The sequence below is a fragment of the Mytilus trossulus genome, chromosome 9 (genome assembly GCF_036588685.1).
Source record: "Mytilus trossulus isolate FHL-02 chromosome 9, PNRI_Mtr1.1.1.hap1, whole genome shotgun sequence".
In the NCBI taxonomy this organism is placed as follows: domain Eukaryota; kingdom Metazoa; phylum Mollusca; class Bivalvia; order Mytilida; family Mytilidae; genus Mytilus; species Mytilus trossulus.
The window spans coordinates 63,163,844-63,184,526 of NC_086381.1; the positions used below are offsets into that span (position 1 = coordinate 63,163,844).

The following is a 20,683-nucleotide window of genomic DNA, read 5'->3' on the forward strand; positions in this document are numbered from 1 at the left end:
GTCATGTTGTTTTGTTCGATTAAGATTAAATACGAATACGTATACGTATGACATACGTTTAAAAATGCATTCTCCCTTTTATTGCGACTTGCCGTATTTCACAAGCCGCTTTTTTTATTTTCACACCAGTTTTGTCATGCAGAAATCGTTTCATGCTGTTGGGTAATTAAAGCAAAGCAAGATCTCGTGTTTCGTGTGCTTTTTGTATATACATTTGCAAAATTTGTGTAGCTTGTTTTAAAATTAAAACACCGTGTCTGAGTAAGACATAGGATTTATAGGCTTTGGAAACTCGGAAACATTTGAGTATCGCTTCTCGGCCTTTTGGCTAAGATCAAAGTGTAGTATCTGTTCTTATCAGCTTAATATCTGATACGTACCCCATGTGGGTACTTCGATATTAAACTGATTTTTGCAACTAGGTGAGATGTTAGGTGCTTGCACCGCTCTTGCCACGAGTTGGCCTGGTATTGCAGTACCTCCAGGATCGGCTCACTCCCCATTTCGGGGAGAAAATTAAAATAGAAAAATAGCTCCTTCTATAGTCTGAGAAACAGCCCCAGTAAAATATTCTCTAATACTTTTTCTATATTATTTTATGTTATGTTGTATAGTTTTACTCATTGTTGTAAATTAATTCTACTTCTCGCGCATGTAAAATAAATCGCATATTATTTTATTTTTTTATGTCTGTTCTCTGAAAAGTATTTTTTTCTTTTCTAATAATGTGATGGTTTTTTTTTTTTCTCTTTTTCTCTCTCGCTTGTATTCATAACAGCATATGTCAGTGTAATAATGTATTCTCGTTCCTTTAAAACAAACTCTATATAAATTTTTAGCGTTACGGAAAAACGCGGGGAAAATAATTACGTCCCCTTCTACTGTTTCAATCATCGTTAATAGCGACGTCGCCTCAGAACGAGGGCAAACGATGGAAACTACAGTCGGCCGGTAAGTTTTTTCCTCCTTTTAAAATTAATTTAAACATAGCTGTACCGGTTAATTCCTTTAAAAAATAGAACAGATGAACTGTTTGTGTGTTTTTTATTTAAACGACAGAGTGAAAAGTCCGTGCTGATTGTGAAAAAGCGTTGAATTTATTTTGTGATCAATGAAATTTTCAAGGCTTTGAAATCTGCGTTCGTCGGACATAGAATGAATTAAAATTGTCATGTTGTTTTGTTCGATTAAGATTAAATACGAATACGTATACGTATGACATACGTTTAAAAATGCATTCTCCCTTTTATTGCGACTTGCCGTATTTCACAAGCCGCTTTTTTTATTTTCACACCAGTTTTGTCATGCAGAAATCGTTTCATGCTGTTGGGTAATTAAAGCAAAGCAAGATCTCGTGTTTCGTGTGCTTTTTGTATATACATTTGCAAAATTTGTGTAGCTTGTTTTAAAATTAAAACACCGTGTCTGAGTAAGACATAGGATTTATAGGCTTTGGAAACTCGGAAACATTTGAGTATCGCTTCTCGGCCTTTTGGCTAAGATCAAAGTGTAGTATCTGTTCTTATCAGCTTAATATCTGATACGTACCCCATGTGGGTACTTCGATATTAAACTGATTTTTGCAACTAGGTGAGATGTTAGGTGCTTGCACCGCTCTTGCCACGAGTTGGCCTGGTATTGCAGTACCTCCAGGATCGGCTCACTCCCCATTTCGGGGAGAAAATTAAAATAGAAAAATAGCTCCTTCTATAGTCTGAGAAACAGCCCCAGTAAAATATTCTCTAATACTTTTTCTATATTATTTTATGTTATGTATTGTATAGTTTTACTCATTGTTGTAAATTAATTCTACTTCTCGCGCATGTAAAATAAATCGCATATTATTTTATTTTTTTATGTCTGTTCTCTGAAAAGTATTTTTTTCTTTTCTAATAATGTGATGGTTTTTTTTTTTCTCTTTTTCTCTCTCGCTTGTATTCATAACAGCATATGTCAGTGTAATAATGTATTCTCGTTCCTTTAAAACAAACTCTATATAAATTTTTAGCGTTACGGAAAAACGCGGGGAAAATAATTACGTCCCCTTCTACTGTTTCAATCATCGTTAATAGCGACGTCGCCTCAGAACGAGGGCAAACGATGGAAACTACAGTCGGCCGGTAAGTTTTTTCCTCCTTTTAAAATTAATTTAAACATAGCTGTACCGGTTAATTCCTTTAAAAAATAGAACAGATGAACTGTTTGTGTGTTTTTTATTTAAACGACAGAGTGAAAAGTCCGTGCTGATTGTGAAAAAGCGTTGAATTTATTTTGTGATCAATGAAATTTTCAAGGCTTTGAAATCTGCGTTCGTCGGACATAGAATGAATTAAAATTGTCATGTTGTTTTGTTCGATTAAGATTAAATACGAATACGTATACGTATGACATACGTTTAAAAATGCATTCTCCCTTTTATTGCGACTTGCCGTATTTCACAAGCCGCTTTTTTTATTTTCACACCAGTTTTGTCATGCAGAAATCGTTTCATGCTGTTGGGTAATTAAAGCAAAGCAAGATCTCGTGTTTCGTGTGCTTTTTGTATATACATTTGCAAAATTTGTGTAGCTTGTTTTAAAATTAAAACACCGTGTCTGAGTAAGACATAGGATTTATAGGCTTTGGAAACTCGGAAACATTTGAGTATCGCTTCTCGGCCTTTTGGCTAAGATCAAAGTGTAGTATCTGTTCTTATCAGCTTAATATCTGATACGTACCCCATGTGGGTACTTCGATATTAAACTGATTTTTGCAACTAGGTGAGATGTTAGGTGCTTGCACCGCTCTTGCCACGAGTTGGCCTGGTATTGCAGTACCTCCAGGATCGGCTCACTCCCCATTTCGGGGAGAAAATTAAAATAGAAAAATAGCTCCTTCTATAGTCTGAGAAACAGCCCCAGTAAAATATTCTCTAATACTTTTTCTATATTATTTTATGTTATGTATTGTATAGTTTTACTCATTGTTGTAAATTAATTCTACTTCTCGCGCATGTAAAATAAATCGCATATTATTTTATTTTTTTATGTCTGTTCTCTGAAAAGTATTTTTTTCTTTTCTAATAATGTGATGGTTTTTTTTTTTCTCTTTTTCTCTCTCGCTTGTATTCATAACAGCATATGTCAGTGTAATAATGTATTCTCGTTCCTTTAAAACAAACTCTATATAAATTTTTAGCGTTACGGAAAAACGCGGGGAAAATAATTACGTCCCCTTCTACTGTTTCAATCATCGTTAATAGCGACGTCGCCTCAGAACGAGGGCAAACGATGGAAACTACAGTCGGCCGGTAAGTTTTTTCCTCCTTTTAAAATTAATTTAAACATAGCTGTACCGGTTAATTCCTTTAAAAAATAGAACAGATGAACTGTTTGTGTGTTTTTTATTTAAACGACAGAGTGAAAAGTCCGTGCTGATTGTGAAAAAGCGTTGAATTTATTTTGTGATCAATGAAATTTTCAAGGCTTTGAAATCTGCGTTCGTCGGACATAGAATGAATTAAAATTGTCATGTTGTTTTGTTCGATTAAGATTAAATACGAATACGTATACGTATGACATACGTTTAAAAATGCATTCTCCCTTTTATTGCGACTTGCCGTATTTCACAAGCCGCTTTTTTTATTTTCACACCAGTTTTGTCATGCAGAAATCGTTTCATGCTGTTGGGTAATTAAAGCAAAGCAAGATCTCGTGTTTCGTGTGCTTTTTGTATATACATTTGCAAAATTTGTGTAGCTTGTTTTAAAATTAAAACACCGTGTCTGAGTAAGACATAGGATTTATAGGCTTTGGAAACTCGGAAACATTTGAGTATCGCTTCTCGGCCTTTTGGCTAAGATCAAAGTGTAGTATCTGTTCTTATCAGCTTAATATCTGATACGTACCCCATGTGGGTACTTCGATATTAAACTGATTTTTGCAACTAGGTGAGATGTTAGGTGCTTGCACCGCTCTTGCCACGAGTTGGCCTGGTATTGCAGTACCTCCAGGATCGGCTCACTCCCCATTTCGGGGAGAAAATTAAAATAGAAAAATAGCTCCTTCTATAGTCTGAGAAACAGCCCCAGTAAAATATTCTCTAATACTTTTTCTATATTATTTTATGTTATGTATTGTATAGTTTTACTCATTGTTGTAAATTAATTCTACTTCTCGCGCATGTAAAATAAATCGCATATTATTTTATTTTTTTATGTCTGTTCTCTGAAAAGTATTTTTTTCTTTTCTAATAATGTGATGGTTTTTTTTTTTCTCTTTTTCTCTCTCGCTTGTATTCATAACAGCATATGTCAGTGTAATAATGTATTCTCGTTCCTTTAAAACAAACTCTATATAAATTTTTAGCGTTACGGAAAAACGCGGGGAAAATAATTACGTCCCCTTCTACTGTTTCAATCATCGTTAATAGCGACGTCGCCTCAGAACGAGGGCAAACGATGGAAACTACAGTCGGCCGGTAAGTTTTTTCCTCCTTTTAAAATTAATTTAAACATAGCTGTACCGGTTAATTCCTTTAAAAAATAGAACAGATGAACTGTTTGTGTGTTTTTTATTTAAACGACAGAGTGAAAAGTCCGTGCTGATTGTGAAAAAGCGTTGAATTTATTTTGTGATCAATGAAATTTTCAAGGCTTTGAAATCTGCGTTCGTCGGACATAGAATGAATTAAAATTGTCATGTTGTTTTGTTCGATTAAGATTAAATACGAATACGTATACGTATGACATACGTTTAAAAATGCATTCTCCCTTTTATTGCGACTTGCCGTATTTCACAAGCCGCTTTTTTTATTTTCACACCAGTTTTGTCATGCAGAAATCGTTTCATGCTGTTGGGTAATTAAAGCAAAGCAAGATCTCGTGTTTCGTGTGCTTTTTGTATATACATTTGCAAAATTTGTGTAGCTTGTTTTAAAATTAAAACACCGTGTCTGAGTAAGACATAGGATTTATAGGCTTTGGAAACTCGGAAACATTTGAGTATCGCTTCTCGGCCTTTTGGCTAAGATCAAAGTGTAGTATCTGTTCTTATCAGCTTAATATCTGATACGTACCCCATGTGGGTACTTCGATATTAAACTGATTTTTGCAACTAGGTGAGATGTTAGGTGCTTGCACCGCTCTTGCCACGAGTTGGCCTGGTATTGCAGTACCTCCAGGATCGGCTCACTCCCCATTTCGGGGAGAAAATTAAAATAGAAAAATAGCTCCTTCTATAGTCTGAGAAACAGCCCCAGTAAAATATTCTCTAATACTTTTTCTATATTATTTTATGTTATGTATTGTATAGTTTTACTCATTGTTGTAAATTAATTCTACTTCTCGCGCATGTAAAATAAATCGCATATTATTTTATTTTTTTATGTCTGTTCTCTGAAAAGTATTTTTTTCTTTTCTAATAATGTGATGGTTTTTTTTTTTCTCTTTTTCTCTCTCGCTTGTATTCATAACAGCATATGTCAGTGTAATAATGTATTCTCGTTCCTTTAAAACAAACTCTATATAAATTTTTAGCGTTACGGAAAAACGCGGGGAAAATAATTACGTCCCCTTCTACTGTTTCAATCATCGTTAATAGCGACGTCGCCTCAGAACGAGGGCAAACGATGGAAACTACAGTCGGCCGGTAAGTTTTTTCCTCCTTTTAAAATTAATTTAAACATAGCTGTACCGGTTAATTCCTTTAAAAAATAGAACAGATGAACTGTTTGTGTGTTTTTTATTTAAACGACAGAGTGAAAAGTCCGTGCTGATTGTGAAAAAGCGTTGAATTTATTTTGTGATCAATGAAATTTTCAAGGCTTTGAAATCTGCGTTCGTCGGACATAGAATGAATTAAAATTGTCATGTTGTTTTGTTCGATTAAGATTAAATACGAATACGTATACGTATGACATACGTTTAAAAATGCATTCTCCCTTTTATTGCGACTTGCCGTATTTCACAAGCCGCTTTTTTTATTTTCACACCAGTTTTGTCATGCAGAAATCGTTTCATGCTGTTGGGTAATTAAAGCAAAGCAAGATCTCGTGTTTCGTGTGCTTTTTGTATATACATTTGCAAAATTTGTGTAGCTTGTTTTAAAATTAAAACACCGTGTCTGAGTAAGACATAGGATTTATAGGCTTTGGAAACTCGGAAACATTTGAGTATCGCTTCTCGGCCTTTTGGCTAAGATCAAAGTGTAGTATCTGTTCTTATCAGCTTAATATCTGATACGTACCCCATGTGGGTACTTCGATATTAAACTGATTTTTGCAACTAGGTGAGATGTTAGGTGCTTGCACCGCTCTTGCCACGAGTTGGCCTGGTATTGCAGTACCTCCAGGATCGGCTCACTCCCCATTTCGGGGAGAAAATTAAAATAGAAAAATAGCTCCTTCTATAGTCTGAGAAACAGCCCCAGTAAAATATTCTCTAATACTTTTTCTATATTATTTTATGTTATGTATTGTATAGTTTTACTCATTGTTGTAAATTAATTCTACTTCTCGCGCATGTAAAATAAATCGCATATTATTTTATTTTTTTATGTCTGTTCTCTGAAAAGTATTTTTTTCTTTTCTAATAATGTGATGGTTTTTTTTTTTCTCTTTTTCTCTCTCGCTTGTATTCATAACAGCATATGTCAGTGTAATAATGTATTCTCGTTCCTTTAAAACAAACTCTATATAAATTTTTAGCGTTACGGAAAAACGCGGGGAAAATAATTACGTCCCCTTCTACTGTTTCAATCATCGTTAATAGCGACGTCGCCTCAGAACGAGGGCAAACGATGGAAACTACAGTCGGCCGGTAAGTTTTTTCCTCCTTTTAAAATTAATTTAAACATAGCTGTACCGGTTAATTCCTTTAAAAAATAGAACAGATGAACTGTTTGTGTGTTTTTTATTTAAACGACAGAGTGAAAAGTCCGTGCTGATTGTGAAAAAGCGTTGAATTTATTTTGTGATCAATGAAATTTTCAAGGCTTTGAAATCTGCGTTCGTCGGACATAGAATGAATTAAAATTGTCATGTTGTTTTGTTCGATTAAGATTAAATACGAATACGTATACGTATGACATACGTTTAAAAATGCATTCTCCCTTTTATTGCGACTTGCCGTATTTCACAAGCCGCTTTTTTTATTTTCACACCAGTTTTGTCATGCAGAAATCGTTTCATGCTGTTGGGTAATTAAAGCAAAGCAAGATCTCGTGTTTCGTGTGCTTTTTGTATATACATTTGCAAAATTTGTGTAGCTTGTTTTAAAATTAAAACACCGTGTCTGAGTAAGACATAGGATTTATAGGCTTTGGAAACTCGGAAACATTTGAGTATCGCTTCTCGGCCTTTTGGCTAAGATCAAAGTGTAGTATCTGTTCTTATCAGCTTAATATCTGATACGTACCCCATGTGGGTACTTCGATATTAAACTGATTTTTGCAACTAGGTGAGATGTTAGGTGCTTGCACCGCTCTTGCCACGAGTTGGCCTGGTATTGCAGTACCTCCAGGATCGGCTCACTCCCCATTTCGGGGAGAAAATTAAAATAGAAAAATAGCTCCTTCTATAGTCTGAGAAACAGCCCCAGTAAAATATTCTCTAATACTTTTTCTATATTATTTTATGTTATGTATTGTATAGTTTTACTCATTGTTGTAAATTAATTCTACTTCTCGCGCATGTAAAATAAATCGCATATTATTTTATTTTTTTATGTCTGTTCTCTGAAAAGTATTTTTTTCTTTTCTAATAATGTGATGGTTTTTTTTTTTCTCTTTTTCTCTCTCGCTTGTATTCATAACAGCATATGTCAGTGTAATAATGTATTCTCGTTCCTTTAAAACAAACTCTATATAAATTTTTAGCGTTACGGAAAAACGCGGGGAAAATAATTACGTCCCCTTCTACTGTTTCAATCATCGTTAATAGCGACGTCGCCTCAGAACGAGGGCAAACGATGGAAACTACAGTCGGCCGGTAAGTTTTTTCCTCCTTTTAAAATTAATTTAAACATAGCTGTACCGGTTAATTCCTTTAAAAAATAGAACAGATGAACTGTTTGTGTGTTTTTTATTTAAACGACAGAGTGAAAAGTCCGTGCTGATTGTGAAAAAGCGTTGAATTTATTTTGTGATCAATGAAATTTTCAAGGCTTTGAAATCTGCGTTCGTCGGACATAGAATGAATTAAAATTGTCATGTTGTTTTGTTCGATTAAGATTAAATACGAATACGTATACGTATGACATACGTTTAAAAATGCATTCTCCCTTTTATTGCGACTTGCCGTATTTCACAAGCCGCTTTTTTTATTTTCACACCAGTTTTGTCATGCAGAAATCGTTTCATGCTGTTGGGTAATTAAAGCAAAGCAAGATCTCGTGTTTCGTGTGCTTTTTGTATATACATTTGCAAAATTTGTGTAGCTTGTTTTAAAATTAAAACACCGTGTCTGAGTAAGACATAGGATTTATAGGCTTTGGAAACTCGGAAACATTTGAGTATCGCTTCTCGGCCTTTTGGCTAAGATCAAAGTGTAGTATCTGTTCTTATCAGCTTAATATCTGATACGTACCCCATGTGGGTACTTCGATATTAAACTGATTTTTGCAACTAGGTGAGATGTTAGGTGCTTGCACCGCTCTTGCCACGAGTTGGCCTGGTATTGCAGTACCTCCAGGATCGGCTCACTCCCCATTTCGGGGAGAAAATTAAAATAGAAAAATAGCTCCTTCTATAGTCTGAGAAACAGCCCCAGTAAAATATTCTCTAATACTTTTTCTATATTATTTTATGTTATGTATTGTATAGTTTTACTCATTGTTGTAAATTAATTCTACTTCTCGCGCATGTAAAATAAATCGCATATTATTTTATTTTTTTATGTCTGTTCTCTGAAAAGTATTTTTTTCTTTTCTAATAATGTGATGGTTTTTTTTTTTCTCTTTTTCTCTCTCGCTTGTATTCATAACAGCATATGTCAGTGTAATAATGTATTCTCGTTCCTTTAAAACAAACTCTATATAAATTTTTAGCGTTACGGAAAAACGCGGGGAAAATAATTACGTCCCCTTCTACTGTTTCAATCATCGTTAATAGCGACGTCGCCTCAGAACGAGGGCAAACGATGGAAACTACAGTCGGCCGGTAAGTTTTTTCCTCCTTTTAAAATTAATTTAAACATAGCTGTACCGGTTAATTCCTTTAAAAAATAGAACAGATGAACTGTTTGTGTGTTTTTTATTTAAACGACAGAGTGAAAAGTCCGTGCTGATTGTGAAAAAGCGTTGAATTTATTTTGTGATCAATGAAATTTTCAAGGCTTTGAAATCTGCGTTCGTCGTACATAGAATGAATTAAAATTGTCATGTTGTTTTGTTCGATTAAGATTAAATACGAATACGTATACGTATGACATACGTTTAAAAATGCATTCTCCCTTTTATTGCGACTTGCCGTATTTCACAAGCCGCTTTTTTTATTTTCACACCAGTTTTGTCATGCAGAAATCGTTTCATGCTGTTGGGTAATTAAAGCAAAGCAAGATCTCGTGTTTCGTGTGCTTTTTGTATATACATTTGCAAAATTTGTGTAGCTTGTTTTAAAATTAAAACACCGTGTCTGAGTAAGACATAGGATTTATAGGCTTTGGAAACTCGGAAACATTTGAGTATCGCTTCTCGGCCTTTTGGCTAAGATCAAAGTGTAGTATCTGTTCTTATCAGCTTAATATCTGATACGTACCCCATGTGGGTACTTCGATATTAAACTGATTTTTGCAACTAGGTGAGATGTTAGGTGCTTGCACCGCTCTTGCCACGAGTTGGCCTGGTATTGCAGTACCTCCAGGATCGGCTCACTCCCCATTTCGGGGAGAAAAATAAAATAGAAAAATAGCTCCTTCTATAGTCTGAGAAACAGCCCCAGTAAAATATTCTCTAATACTTTTTCTATATTATTTTATGTTATGTATTGTATAGTTTTACTCATTGTTGTAAATTAATTCTACTTCTCGCGCATGTAAAATAAATCGCATATTATTTTATTTTTTTATGTCTGTTCTCTGAAAAGTATTTTTTTCTTTTCTAATAATGTGATGGTTTTTTTTTTTCTCTTTTTCTCTCTCGCTTGTATTCATAACAGCATATGTCAGTGTAATAATGTATTCTCGTTCCTTTAAAACAAACTCTATATAAATTTTTAGCGTTACGGAAAAACGCGGGGAAAATAATTACGTCCCCTTCTACTGTTTCAATCATCGTTAATAGCGACGTCGCCTCAGAACGAGGGCAAACGATGGAAACTACAGTCGGCCGGTAAGTTTTTTCCTCCTTTTAAAATTAATTTAAACATAGCTGTACCGGTTAATTCCTTTAAAAAATAGAACAGATGAACTGTTTGTGTGTTTTTTATTTAAACGACAGAGTGAAAAGTCCGTGCTGATTGTGAAAAAGCGTTGAATTTATTTTGTGATCAATGAAATTTTCAAGGCTTTGAAATCTGCGTTCGTCGGACATAGAATGAATTAAAATTGTCATGTTGTTTTGTTCGATTAAGATTAAATACGAATACGTATACGTATGACATACGTTTAAAAATGCATTCTCCCTTTTATTGCGACTTGCCGTATTTCACAAGCCGCTTTTTTTATTTTCACACCAGTTTTGTCATGCAGAAATCGTTTCATGCTGTTGGGTAATTAAAGCAAAGCAAGATCTCGTGTTTCGTGTGCTTTTTGTATATACATTTGCAAAATTTGTGTAGCTTGTTTTAAAATTAAAACACCGTGTCTGAGTAAGACATAGGATTTATAGGCTTTGGAAACTCGGAAACATTTGAGTATCGCTTCTCGGCCTTTTGGCTAAGATCAAAGTGTAGTATCTGTTCTTATCAGCTTAATATCTGATACGTACCCCATGTGGGTACTTCGATATTAAACTGATTTTTGCAACTAGGTGAGATGTTAGGTGCTTGCACCGCTCTTGCCACGAGTTGGCCTGGTATTGCAGTACCTCCAGGATCGGCTCACTCCCCATTTCGGGGAGAAAATTAAAATAGAAAAATAGCTCCTTCTATAGTCTGAGAAACAGCCCCAGTAAAATATTCTCTAATACTTTTTCTATATTATTTTATGTTATGTATTGTATAGTTTTACTCATTGTTGTAAATTAATTCTACTTCTCGCGCATGTAAAATAAATCGCATATTATTTTATTTTTTTATGTCTGTTCTCTGAAAAGTATTTTTTTCTTTTCTAATAATGTGATGGTTTTTTTTTTTCTCTTTTTCTCTCTCGCTTGTATTCATAACAGCATATGTCAGTGTAATAATGTATTCTCGTTCCTTTAAAACAAACTCTATATAAATTTTTAGCGTTACGGAAAAACGCGGGGAAAATAATTACGTCCCCTTCTACTGTTTCAATCATCGTTAATAGCGACGTCGCCTCAGAACGAGGGCAAACGATGGAAACTACAGTCGGCCGGTAAGTTTTTTCCTCCTTTTAAAATTAATTTAAACATAGCTGTACCGGTTAATTCCTTTAAAAAATAGAACAGATGAACTGTTTGTGTGTTTTTTATTTAAACGACAGAGTGAAAAGTCCGTGCTGATTGTGAAAAAGCGTTGAATTTATTTTGTGATCAATGAAATTTTCAAGGCTTTGAAATCTGCGTTCGTCGGACATAGAATGAATTAAAATTGTCATGTTGTTTTGTTCGATTAAGATTAAATACGAATACGTATACGTATGACATACGTTTAAAAATGCATTCTCCCTTTTATTGCGACTTGCCGTATTTCACAAGCCGCTTTTTTTATTTTCACACCAGTTTTGTCATGCAGAAATCGTTTCATGCTGTTGGGTAATTAAAGCAAAGCAAGATCTCGTGTTTCGTGTGCTTTTTGTATATACATTTGCAAAATTTGTGTAGCTTGTTTTAAAATTAAAACACCGTGTCTGAGTAAGACATAGGATTTATAGGCTTTGGAAACTCGGAAACATTTGAGTATCGCTTCTCGGCCTTTTGGCTAAGATCAAAGTGTAGTATCTGTTCTTATCAGCTTAATATCTGATACGTACCCCATGTGGGTACTTCGATATTAAACTGATTTTTGCAACTAGGTGAGATGTTAGGTGCTTGCACCGCTCTTGCCACGAGTTGGCCTGGTATTGCAGTACCTCCAGGATCGGCTCACTCCCCATTTCGGGGAGAAAATTAAAATAGAAAAATAGCTCCTTCTATAGTCTGAGAAACAGCCCCAGTAAAATATTCTCTAATACTTTTTCTATATTATTTTATGTTATGTATTGTATAGTTTTACTCATTGTTGTAAATTAATTCTACTTCTCGCGCATGTAAAATAAATCGCATATTATTTTATTTTTTTATGTCTGTTCTCTGAAAAGTATTTTTTTCTTTTCTAATAATGTGATGGTTTTTTTTTTTCTCTTTTTCTCTCTCGCTTGTATTCATAACAGCATATGTCAGTGTAATAATGTATTCTCGTTCCTTTAAAACAAACTCTATATAAATTTTTAGCGTTACGGAAAAACGCGGGGAAAATAATTACGTCCCCTTCTACTGTTTCAATCATCGTTAATAGCGACGTCGCCTCAGAACGAGGGCAAACGATGGAAACTACAGTCGGCCGGTAAGTTTTTTCCTCCTTTTAAAATTAATTTAAACATAGCTGTACCGGTTAATTCCTTTAAAAAATAGAACAGATGAACTGTTTGTGTGTTTTTTATTTAAACGACAGAGTGAAAAGTCCGTGCTGATTGTGAAAAAGCGTTGAATTTATTTTGTGATCAATGAAATTTTCAAGGCTTTGAAATCTGCGTTCGTCGGACATAGAATGAATTAAAATTGTCATGTTGTTTTGTTCGATTAAGATTAAATACGAATACGTATACGTATGACATACGTTTAAAAATGCATTCTCCCTTTTATTGCGACTTGCCGTATTTCACAAGCCGCTTTTTTTATTTTCACACCAGTTTTGTCATGCAGAAATCGTTTCATGCTGTTGGGTAATTAAAGCAAAGCAAGATCTCGTGTTTCGTGTGCTTTTTGTATATACATTTGCAAAATTTGTGTAGCTTGTTTTAAAATTAAAACACCGTGTCTGAGTAAGACATAGGATTTATAGGCTTTGGAAACTCGGAAACATTTGAGTATCGCTTCTCGGCCTTTTGGCTAAGATCAAAGTGTAGTATCTGTTCTTATCAGCTTAATATCTGATACGTACCCCATGTGGGTACTTCGATATTAAACTGATTTTTGCAACTAGGTGAGATGTTAGGTGCTTGCACCGCTCTTGCCACGAGTTGGCCTGGTATTGCAGTACCTCCAGGATCGGCTCACTCCCCATTTCGGGGAGAAAATTAAAATAGAAAAATAGCTCCTTCTATAGTCTGAGAAACAGCCCCAGTAAAATATTCTCTAATACTTTTTCTATATTATTTTATGTTATGTATTGTATAGTTTTACTCATTGTTGTAAATTAATTCTACTTCTCGCGCATGTAAAATAAATCGCATATTATTTTATTTTTTTATGTCTGTTCTCTGAAAAGTATTTTTTTCTTTTCTAATAATGTGATGGTTTTTTTTTTTCTCTTTTTCTCTCTCGCTTGTATTCATAACAGCATATGTCAGTGTAATAATGTATTCTCGTTCCTTTAAAACAAACTCTATATAAATTTTTAGCGTTACGGAAAAACGCGGGGAAAATAATTACGTCCCCTTCTACTGTTTCAATCATCGTTAATAGCGACGTCGCCTCAGAACGAGGGCAAACGATGGAAACTACAGTCGGCCGGTAAGTTTTTTCCTCCTTTTAAAATTAATTTAAACATAGCTGTACCGGTTAATTCCTTTAAAAAATAGAACAGATGAACTGTTTGTGTGTTTTTTATTTAAACGACAGAGTGAAAAGTCCGTGCTGATTGTGAAAAAGCGTTGAATTTATTTTGTGATCAATGAAATTTTCAAGGCTTTGAAATCTGCGTTCGTCGGACATAGAATGAATTAAAATTGTCATGTTGTTTTGTTCGATTAAGATTAAATACGAATACGTATACGTATGACATACGTTTAAAAATGCATTCTCCCTTTTATTGCGACTTGCCGTATTTCACAAGCCGCTTTTTTTATTTTCACACCAGTTTTGTCATGCAGAAATCGTTTCATGCTGTTGGGTAATTAAAGCAAAGCAAGATCTCGTGTTTCGTGTGCTTTTTGTATATACATTTGCAAAATTTGTGTAGCTTGTTTTAAAATTAAAACACCGTGTCTGAGTAAGACATAGGATTTATAGGCTTTGGAAACTCGGAAACATTTGAGTATCGCTTCTCGGCCTTTTGGCTAAGATCAAAGTGTAGTATCTGTTCTTATCAGCTTAATATCTGATACGTACCCCATGTGGGTACTTCGATATTAAACTGATTTTTGCAACTAGGTGAGATGTTAGGTGCTTGCACCGCTCTTGCCACGAGTTGGCCTGGTATTGCAGTACCTCCAGGATCGGCTCACTCCCCATTTCGGGGAGAAAATTAAAATAGAAAAATAGCTCCTTCTATAGTCTGAGAAACAGCCCCAGTAAAATATTCTCTAATACTTTTTCTATATTATTTTATGTTATGTATTGTATAGTTTTACTCATTGTTGTAAATTAATTCTACTTCTCGCGCATGTAAAATAAATCGCATATTATTTTATTTTTTTATGTCTGTTCTCTGAAAAGTATTTTTTTCTTTTCTAATAATGTGATGGTTTTTTTTTTTCTCTTTTTCTCTCTCGCTTGTATTCATAACAGCATATGTCAGTGTAATAATGTATTCTCGTTCCTTTAAAACAAACTCTATATAAATTTTTAGCGTTACGGAAAAACGCGGGGAAAATAATTACGTCCCCTTCTACTGTTTCAATCATCGTTAATAGCGACGTCGCCTCAGAACGAGGGCAAACGATGGAAACTACAGTCGGCCGGTAAGTTTTTTCCTCCTTTTAAAATTAATTTAAACATAGCTGTACCGGTTAATTCCTTTAAAAAATAGAACAGATGAACTGTTTGTGTGTTTTTTATTTAAACGACAGAGTGAAAAGTCCGTGCTGATTGTGAAAAAGCGTTGAATTTATTTTGTGATCAATGAAATTTTCAAGGCTTTGAAATCTGCGTTCGTCGGACATAGAATGAATTAAAATTGTCATGTTGTTTTGTTCGATTAAGATTAAATACGAATACGTATACGTATGACATACGTTTAAAAATGCATTCTCCCTTTTATTGCGACTTGCCGTATTTCACAAGCCGCTTTTTTTATTTTCACACCAGTTTTGTCATGCAGAAATCGTTTCATGCTGTTGGGTAATTAAAGCAAAGCAAGATCTCGTGTTTCGTGTGCTTTTTGTATATACATTTGCAAAATTTGTGTAGCTTGTTTTAAAATTAAAACACCGTGTCTGAGTAAGACATAGGATTTATAGGCTTTGGAAACTCGGAAACATTTGAGTATCGCTTCTCGGCCTTTTGGCTAAGATCAAAGTGTAGTATCTGTTCTTATCAGCTTAATATCTGATACGTACCCCATGTGGGTACTTCGATATTAAACTGATTTTTGCAACTAGGTGAGATGTTAGGTGCTTGCACCGCTCTTGCCACGAGTTGGCCTGGTATTGCAGTACCTCCAGGATCGGCTCACTCCCCATTTCGGGGAGAAAATTAAAATAGAAAAATAGCTCCTTCTATAGTCTGAGAAACAGCCCCAGTAAAATATTCTCTAATACTTTTTCTATATTATTTTATGTTATGTATTGTATAGTTTTACTCATTGTTGTAAATTAATTCTACTTCTCGCGCATGTAAAATAAATCGCATATTATTTTATTTTTTTATGTCTGTTCTCTGAAAAGTATTTTTTTCTTTTCTAATAATGTGATGGTTTTTTTTTTTCTCTTTTTCTCTCTCGCTTGTATTCATAACAGCATATGTCAGTGTAATAATGTATTCTCGTTCCTTTAAAACAAACTCTATATAAATTTTTAGCGTTACGGAAAAACGCGGGGAAAATAATTACGTCCCCTTCTACTGTTTCAATCATCGTTAATAGCGACGTCGCCTCAGAACGAGGGCAAACGATGGAAACTACAGTCGGCCGGTAAGTTTTTTCCTCCTTTTAAAATTAATTTAAACATAGCTGTACCGGTTAATTCCTTTAAAAAATAGAACAGATGAACTGTTTGTGTGTTTTTTATTTAAACGACAGAGTGAAAAGTCCGTGCTGATTGTGAAAAAGCGTTGAATTTATTTTGTGATCAATGAAATTTTCAAGGCTTTGAAATCTGCGTTCGTCGGACATAGAATGAATTAAAATTGTCATGTTGTTTTGTTCGATTAAGATTAAATACGAATACGTATACGTATGACATACGTTTAAAAATGCATTCTCCCTTTTATTGCGACTTGCCGTATTTCACAAGCCGCTTTTTTTATTTTCACACCAGTTTTGTCATGCAGAAATCGTTTCATGCTGTTGGGTAATTAAAGCAAAGCAAGATCTCGTGTTTCGTGTGCTTTTTGTATATACATTTGCAAAATTTGTGTAGCTTGTTTTAAAATTAAAACACCGTGTCTGAGTAAGACATAGGATTTATAGGCTTTGGAAACTCGGAAACATTTGAGTATCGCTTCTCGGCCTTTTGGCTAAGATCAAAGTGTAGTATCTGTTCTTATCAGCTTAATATCTGATACGTACCCCATGTGGGTACTTCGATATTAAACTGATTTTTGCAACTAGGTGAGATGTTAGGTGCTTGCACCGCTCTTGCCACGAGTTGGCCTGGTATTGCAGTACCTCCAGGATCGGCTCACTCCCCATTTCGGGGAGAAAATTAAAATAGAAAAATAGCTCCTTCTATAGTCTGAGAAACAGCCCCAGTAAAATATTCTCTAATACTTTTTCTATATTATTTTATGTTATGTATTGTATAGTTTTACTCATTGTTGTAAATTAATTCTACTTCTCGCGCATGTAAAATAAATCGCATATTATTTTATTTTTTTATGTCTGTTCTCTGAAAAGTATTTTTTTCTTTTCTAATAATGTGATGGTTTTTTTTTTTCTCTTTTTCTCTCTCGCTTGTATTCATAACAGCATATGTCAGTGTAATAATGTATTCTCGTTCCTTTAAAACAAACTCTATATAAATTTTTAGCGTTACGGAAAAACGCGGGGAAAATAATTACGTCCCCTTCTACTGTTTCAATCATCGTTAATAGCGACGTCGCCTCAGAACGAGGGCAAACGATGGAAACTACAGTCGGCCGGTAAGTTTTTTCCTCCTTTTAAAATTAATTTAAACATAGCTGTACCGGTTAATTCCTTTAAAAAATAGAACAGATGAACTGTTTGTGTGTTTTTTATTTAAACGACAGAGTGAAAAGTCCGTGCTGATTGTGAAAAAGCGTTGAATTTATTTTGTGATCAATGAAATTTTCAAGGCTTTGAAATCTGCGTTCGTCGGACATAGAATGAATTAAAATTGTCATGTTGTTTTGTTCGATTAAGATTAAATACGAATACGTATACGTATGACATACGTTTAAAAATGCATTCTCCCTTTTATTGCGACTTGCCGTATTTCACAAGCCGCTTTTTTTATTTTCACACCAGTTTTGTCATGCAGAAATCGTTTCATGCTGTTGGGTAATTAAAGCAAAGCAAGATCTCGTGTTTCGTGTGCTTTTTGTATATACATTTGCAAAATTTGTGTAGCTTGTTTTAAAATTAAAACACCGTGTCTGAGTAAGACATAGGATTTATAGGCTTTGGAAACTCGGAAACATTTGAGTATCGCTTCTCGGCCTTTTGGCTAAGATCAAAGTGTAGTATCTGTTCTTATCAGCTTAATATCTGATACGTACCCCATGTGGGTACTTCGATATTAAACTGATTTTTGCAACTAGGTGAGATGTTAGGTGCTTGCACCGCTCTTGCCACGAGTTGGCCTGGTATTGCAGTACCTCCAGGATCGGCTCACTCCCCATTTCGGGGAGAAAATTAAAATAGAAAAATAGCTCCTTCTATAGTCTGAGAAACAGCCCCAGTAAAATATTCTCTAATACTTTTTCTATATTATTTTATGTTATGTATTGTATAGTTTTACTCATTGTTGTAAATTAATTCTACTTCTCGCGCATGTAAAATAAATCGCATATTATTTTATTTTTTTATGTCTGTTCTCTGAAAAGTATTTTTTTCTTTTCTAATAATGTGATGGTTTTTTTTTTTCTCTTTTTCTCTCTCGCTTGTATTCATAACAGCATATGTCAGTGTAATAATGTATTCTCGTTCCTTTAAAACAAACTCTATATAAATTTTTAGCGTTACGGAAAAACGCGGGGAAAATAATTACGTCCCCTTCTACTGTTTCAATCATCGTTAATAGCGACGTCGCCTCAGAACGAGGGCAAACGATGGAAACTACAGTCGGCCGGTAAGTTTTTTCCTCCTTTTAAAATTAATTTAAACATAGCTGTACCGGTTAATTCCTTTAAAAAATAGAACAGATGAACTGTTTGTGTGTTTTTTATTTAAACGACAGAGTGAAAAGTCCGTGCTGATTGTGAAAAAGCGTTGAATTTATTTTGTGATCAATGAAATTTTCAAGGCTTTGAAATCTGCGTTCGTCGGACATAGAATGAATTAAAATTGTCATGTTGTTTTGTTCGATTAAGATTAAATACGAATACGTATACGTATGACATACGTTTAAAAATGCATTCTCCCTTTTATTGCGACTTGCCGTATTTCACAAGCCGCTTTTTTTATTTTCACACCAGTTTTGTCATGCAGAAATCGTTTCATGCTGTTGGGTAATTAAAGCAAAGCAAGATCTCGTGTTTCGTGTGCTTTTTGTATATACATTTGCAAAATTTGTGTAGCTTGTTTTAAAATTAAAACACCGTGTCTGAGTAAGACATAGGATTTATAGGCTTTGGAAACTCGGAAACATTTGAGTATCGCTTCTCGGCCTTTTGGCTAAGATCAAAGTGTAGTATCTGTTCTTATCAGCTTAATATCTGATACGTACCCCATGTGGGTACTTCGATATTAAACTGATTTTTGCAACTAGGTGAGATGTTAGGTGCTTGCACCGCTCTTGCCACGAGTTGGCCTGGTATTGCAGTACCTCCAGGATCGGCTCACTCCCCATTTCGGGGAGAAAATTAAAATAGAAAAATAGCTCCTTCTATAGTCTGAGAAACAGCCCCAGTAAAATATTCTCTAATACTTTTTCTATATTATTTTATGTTATGTATTGTATAGTTTTACTCATTGTTGTAAATTAATTCTACTTCTCGCGCATGTAAAATAAATCGCATATTATTTTATTTTTTTATGTCTGTTCTCTGAAAAGTATTTTTTTCTTTTCTAATAATGTGATGGTTTTTTTTTTTCTCTTTTTCTCTCTCGCTTGTATTCATAACAGCATATGTCAGTGTAATAATGTATTCTCGTTCCTTTAAAACAAACTCTATATAAATTTTTAGCGTTACGGAAAAACGCGGGGAAAATAATTACGTCCCCTTCTACTGTTTCAATCATCGTTAATAGCGACGTCGCCTCAGAACGAGGGCAAACGATGGAAACTACAGTCGGCCGGTAAGTTTTTTCCTCCTTTTAAAATTAATTTAAACATAGCTGTACCGGTTAATTCCTTTAAAAAATAGAACAGATGAACTGTTTGTGTGTTTTTTATTTAAACGACAGAGTGAAAAGTCCGTGCTGATTGTGAAAAAGCGTTGAATTTATTTTGTGATCAATGAAATTTTCAAGGCTTTGAAATCTGCGTTCGTCGGACATAGAATGAATTAAAATTGTCATGTTGTTTTGTTCGATTAAGATTAAATACGAATACGTATACGTATGACATACGTTTAAAAATGCATTCTCCCTTTTATTGCGACTTGCCGTATTTCACAAGCCGCTTTTTTTATTTTCACACCAGTTTTGTCATGCAGAAATCGTTTCATGCTGTTGGGTAATTAAAGCAAAGCAAGATCTCGTGTTTCGTGTGCTTTTTGTATATACATTTGCAAAATTTGTGTAGCTTGTTTTAAAATTAAAACACCGTGTCTGAGTAAGACATAGGATTTATAGGCTTTGGAAACTCGGAAACATTTGAGTATCGCTTCTCGGCCTTTTGGCTAAGATCAAAGTGTAGTATCTGTTCTTATCAGCTTAATATCTGATACGTACCCCATGTGGGTACTTCGATATTAAACTGATTTTTGCAACTAGGTGAGATGTTAGGTGCTTGCACCGCTCTTGCCACGAGTTGGCCTGGTATTGCAGTACCTCCAGGATCGGCTCACTCCCCATTTCGGGGAGAAAAATAAAATAGAAAAATAGCTCCTTCTATAGTCTGAGAAACAGCCCCAGTAAAATATTCTCTAATACTTTTTCTATATTATTTTATGTTATGTATTGTATAGTTTTACTCATTGTTGTAAATTAATTCTACTTCTCGCGCATGTAAAATAAATCGCATATTATTTTATTTTTTTATGTCTGTTCTCTGAAAAGTATTTTTTTCTTTTCTAATAATGTGATGGTTTTTTTTTTTCTCTTTTTCTCTCTCGCTTGTATTCATAACAGCATATGTCAGTGTAATAATGTATTCTCGTTCC

At 34.4% G+C, this 20,683-nt stretch overlaps 18 non-coding genes across 18 annotated transcripts; all 18 read left to right on the forward strand.

The window, feature by feature from the left end:
- The first annotated feature begins 308 nt into the window (after positions 1–308).
- On the forward strand, positions 309–501 carry LOC134685727 (U2 spliceosomal RNA). The gene has a single exon (XR_010101352.1). It is a non-coding gene; the product is annotated as a U2 spliceosomal RNA (small nuclear RNA).
- Positions 502–1,476: 975 nt separating this feature from the next.
- On the forward strand, positions 1,477–1,669 carry LOC134685728 (U2 spliceosomal RNA). The gene has a single exon (XR_010101353.1). It is a non-coding gene; the product is annotated as a U2 spliceosomal RNA (small nuclear RNA).
- A 976-nt stretch (positions 1,670–2,645) lies between these two features.
- LOC134685729 (U2 spliceosomal RNA) lies at positions 2,646–2,838 on the forward strand. Its single transcript, XR_010101354.1, has one exon. It is a non-coding gene; the product is annotated as a U2 spliceosomal RNA (small nuclear RNA).
- A 976-nt stretch (positions 2,839–3,814) lies between these two features.
- LOC134685730 (U2 spliceosomal RNA) lies at positions 3,815–4,007 on the forward strand. The gene has a single exon (XR_010101355.1). It is a non-coding gene; the product is annotated as a U2 spliceosomal RNA (small nuclear RNA).
- Positions 4,008–4,983: 976 nt separating this feature from the next.
- LOC134685731 (U2 spliceosomal RNA) lies at positions 4,984–5,176 on the forward strand. The gene has a single exon (XR_010101356.1). It is a non-coding gene; the product is annotated as a U2 spliceosomal RNA (small nuclear RNA).
- A 976-nt stretch (positions 5,177–6,152) lies between these two features.
- Positions 6,153–6,345, forward strand: LOC134685733 (U2 spliceosomal RNA). The gene has a single exon (XR_010101358.1). It is a non-coding gene; the product is annotated as a U2 spliceosomal RNA (small nuclear RNA).
- Positions 6,346–7,321: 976 nt separating this feature from the next.
- On the forward strand, positions 7,322–7,514 carry LOC134685734 (U2 spliceosomal RNA). Its single transcript, XR_010101359.1, has one exon. It is a non-coding gene; the product is annotated as a U2 spliceosomal RNA (small nuclear RNA).
- Positions 7,515–8,490: 976 nt separating this feature from the next.
- Positions 8,491–8,683, forward strand: LOC134685735 (U2 spliceosomal RNA). The gene has a single exon (XR_010101360.1). It is a non-coding gene; the product is annotated as a U2 spliceosomal RNA (small nuclear RNA).
- A 976-nt stretch (positions 8,684–9,659) lies between these two features.
- LOC134685736 (U2 spliceosomal RNA) lies at positions 9,660–9,852 on the forward strand. The gene has a single exon (XR_010101361.1). It is a non-coding gene; the product is annotated as a U2 spliceosomal RNA (small nuclear RNA).
- A 976-nt stretch (positions 9,853–10,828) lies between these two features.
- On the forward strand, positions 10,829–11,021 carry LOC134685737 (U2 spliceosomal RNA). The gene has a single exon (XR_010101362.1). It is a non-coding gene; the product is annotated as a U2 spliceosomal RNA (small nuclear RNA).
- A 976-nt stretch (positions 11,022–11,997) lies between these two features.
- LOC134685738 (U2 spliceosomal RNA) lies at positions 11,998–12,190 on the forward strand. The gene has a single exon (XR_010101363.1). It is a non-coding gene; the product is annotated as a U2 spliceosomal RNA (small nuclear RNA).
- A 976-nt stretch (positions 12,191–13,166) lies between these two features.
- LOC134685739 (U2 spliceosomal RNA) lies at positions 13,167–13,359 on the forward strand. Its single transcript, XR_010101364.1, has one exon. It is a non-coding gene; the product is annotated as a U2 spliceosomal RNA (small nuclear RNA).
- A 976-nt stretch (positions 13,360–14,335) lies between these two features.
- On the forward strand, positions 14,336–14,528 carry LOC134685740 (U2 spliceosomal RNA). The gene has a single exon (XR_010101365.1). It is a non-coding gene; the product is annotated as a U2 spliceosomal RNA (small nuclear RNA).
- Positions 14,529–15,504: 976 nt separating this feature from the next.
- On the forward strand, positions 15,505–15,697 carry LOC134685741 (U2 spliceosomal RNA). Its single transcript, XR_010101366.1, has one exon. It is a non-coding gene; the product is annotated as a U2 spliceosomal RNA (small nuclear RNA).
- A 976-nt stretch (positions 15,698–16,673) lies between these two features.
- Positions 16,674–16,866, forward strand: LOC134685742 (U2 spliceosomal RNA). The gene has a single exon (XR_010101367.1). It is a non-coding gene; the product is annotated as a U2 spliceosomal RNA (small nuclear RNA).
- A 976-nt stretch (positions 16,867–17,842) lies between these two features.
- LOC134685744 (U2 spliceosomal RNA) lies at positions 17,843–18,035 on the forward strand. Its single transcript, XR_010101369.1, has one exon. It is a non-coding gene; the product is annotated as a U2 spliceosomal RNA (small nuclear RNA).
- Positions 18,036–19,011: 976 nt separating this feature from the next.
- On the forward strand, positions 19,012–19,204 carry LOC134685745 (U2 spliceosomal RNA). Its single transcript, XR_010101370.1, has one exon. It is a non-coding gene; the product is annotated as a U2 spliceosomal RNA (small nuclear RNA).
- Positions 19,205–20,180: 976 nt separating this feature from the next.
- Positions 20,181–20,373, forward strand: LOC134685746 (U2 spliceosomal RNA). Its single transcript, XR_010101371.1, has one exon. It is a non-coding gene; the product is annotated as a U2 spliceosomal RNA (small nuclear RNA).
- The last annotated feature ends 310 nt before the right edge of the window (positions 20,374–20,683 follow it).